Source organism: Hevea brasiliensis, chromosome 13, assembly GCF_030052815.1.
Source record: "Hevea brasiliensis isolate MT/VB/25A 57/8 chromosome 13, ASM3005281v1, whole genome shotgun sequence".
Lineage (NCBI taxonomy): Eukaryota > Viridiplantae > Streptophyta > Magnoliopsida > Malpighiales > Euphorbiaceae > Hevea > Hevea brasiliensis.
The window spans coordinates 26,646,759-26,650,020 of NC_079505.1; positions in this window are offsets into that span (position 1 = coordinate 26,646,759).

A 3,262-nucleotide genomic window follows, 5' to 3' on the forward strand; every position below is an offset into this window, starting at 1 on the left:
ATATTTAGTTTTATGGCTTACATTAAATTTTATAAAAAGAAAAAAGTTTAATATTGTAAATTCTTGCACATTTGATTTGCACCATTTTTTTGTTGATTGAAAGCTTTTGTTTTTCTTCTAAAATATATATATAATGGAATTTTATTAAAAATTAAAAGAGAGGAAAAGAGGGAAATAACCAATGATAGCAAAGCTCAGGATCAATAGATTCATCCCAATGAACTCATCTATCAAACTAATTTGTCAAATTGATAAAAAAAAAAAAAAAAACACTCCTAAAAAAAAAATATGGATATAAGCATAATATGATAAGAAATAAAAAATAGTTTATAAAAGAGCTAAGAAATTCTCGTTGCGGCAACCTCCTAATCTTGCTAGTTCATAGGTTATATTGTTATTACCTGAATGGCAACCCATGAAATTTCTTACTAAAGAGATAAAAGTGTTTGTAGGCTTTCTAAATTGTGCAGGTGAGATCCATCTTTAATCTCTTTGCCTACCATAAACTTGGTAGAGAAAATAAAAATTCCCAATCCAACTCCCTTGATGAAAATGTGAGGCTAGTTGAAGTGGTTATACATATAAAATAATAAATTACTAAAATTCATCTAAGATTTAATATAACAATTTTTTATTACTTCAAAATAAGTTATTATGATTTTTTACTTTAGTCTTAATAATAATAATAATAATAATAATAATAATAATAATAATAATAATAATAATAATAATAATAATAAATTATTTTAAAATTTATTTAATTTTAATTAAGATTTAAATTTAAAATCTTATAATTTTAAATGCGATTTTAATAATATTGACATAAAACACATTAAAATAATAATAAATAATTTTATTACATTTAAATTAAAATTTTATATTTAATTAAATTTTACTTTTTAAAATTTTATTGAAAAATGTATTATTCTTCCAAAATTTTATATTTTAAGTAATAATAAATTACAAAATTTAATTTTCAAACAACAAAAACCAAAGTGTATTTTATATAAGGAGGCCAGCAAGGTATATCTCTTCATTCTCCTTTATATAAGAAGGCGAGGAAGGTTATTTCTCTTCATTCTCCATATGTTTATATCATCGCAACTCTAAACACATATAACAACATGGCTGGTAGGCTGAAGCCTACAGATAATGGGTGCTTTTGACTTTTGGCCAATAAGGGGGAGTCCAATTGGCAAGAGAGTGTGAGATGGATGCCGTTACACACCAAAAAGAAAGGGTTGAACTTAGCTTATCGGTGAAATCCATGATATTTGAGGCATATCTAATATTTATTTTTTACATTGATATTTAAATTTATAATTTAAAAATAATTTTAATATTATTGAATTAAAACTTATTTAATAATAATAATAATTATATACCTTATATTATGTATTATATGAATGAAGTATGATCTTTAAAATTGAGTCTTGCAAATATAGGTTACTTAGTCCAACCATAAAAATATTTTTCATTTTTTATTTTTTATCCATCATTTTCTTTATTTATTCAAACATTTATCAATTATACTAATTTTTATCTTCACGTATGTTACTTGTTGATTTACTCATTATATACATGTGATTTAAAGCTTTTTTTTATAATTTTCTTTTAATTTTTTATATAATATAATATTATTATTATATATTATTTTTAATAGTTAATTAAATTTAGTTATTTATTAGTATAACTGTATTTTACTTCTAATTAAAGTTGATTCAAAAAGTTATAAGAAAATAAAATTAATAAATTATTTTACTTTAGTCAATTGAAATATTATAAATAAAACAAATGAAATAGAATTTTTAATATACATTATTTTAGTGATTAAAGTATTATAAATAAAATATCATAAAAATGATATGGGAATATGAATATTTTAATTTTACAAATTAAAATTTATTATTTACTAAAAGTTATTTTCAAAATAGTTTCAATTTTTTTTAAATAAAGTTATTATAATTCATTTAAAATAAAGATTGTAAGACAAAATATATGTTTTATTGTTTGACTTTGTCTTATTGCAATAAGAATTTTAGAACTAACAATTTTTTACAAAAACCTTTTTTTATATTTTTTAAAATAATAAAAATAATAGAGGGTGTTTTTAGAAATCCTCATGTGTCCCTTCTCACTTTTTAAATTTTTTCAACTTCTTGCTATTATAGTAATTTTTTTTTATTTTTATAAATTTTAGCTTGATTTTAAATATTTATTATTTTTAGTGTGTAGCGAAAATTAAAATAAATTCACAATTAAAATTATGACTAGAAAAAATTAATAATCAAAATTACACTATGTTAACTGATTTAAATCAATTTTGACTATAGGTTAAAAGAAATTTTCAAACCATGCTAAAACTATTGAAAAAAAAATTAGTTATAATTATAAAAATTTGAAAAAAAAAATATTTTTTAATATTAAGCCTTTAATTTACATATTATCATTTTCGATTAATAAAATTATTTATAAGTTGGAATTTTTATCTATATAAGTATTTTTTGAAATAAGATTTATAATAAGACTAAAATTTTAAAATGTTAATTATTATTTATTGTAAATTAAAAAATTGTAAAATATCCATTTATATTTTTTATATTTATTAATTACTTATTAGAAAAAAACACAATACTATAAGTAAAAAAAGGTTAGGTTAATGATTGGATGAATTTTTATGATTTATTAATTTATATATGTAATGAAAATTAAAGAAAATTGAAATACATATATATATATAGAGAGAGAGAGAGAGAGAGAGAGGAGCTCTACTAGTGTAGCTTGCCTGTCGATGTTCTTCAAGTTTTTGCAGATTGTCTGTCATTTTTTACTAGTTTTATTTGATGGTCATATGTAGATATTTCAAATTGAATTAACTATGTTAATTTGTTAATAAAATTTATTTGCTAATGAAAAAAAGTACCTTACAATTTCAACAACAATAAATTTTATTTTTCTACAAATCAGTGGTCATTTAATTTTTCAAGAGCATAATTTACTTTTTTGTTTTTCCTGTAATTAAGCAATCATTTACTTTTCTTTCAAATAAATAGTCTTACTTTTCCTGCAAAATGATTAAATTTATATTTCAATAATCAATTGACTCTCAAGTTTAACAAATTATGACACTGCAAAATAATATTGACAAAACACATTTTAAAGGAGTCAAACAACCATAAGCAAATTTAGTCTTTTATTTTCTCCTATATAATTTGTAATGCCCTCACCGTCGGTAGTCCGTACGTTCTATTGTTTCAACGGC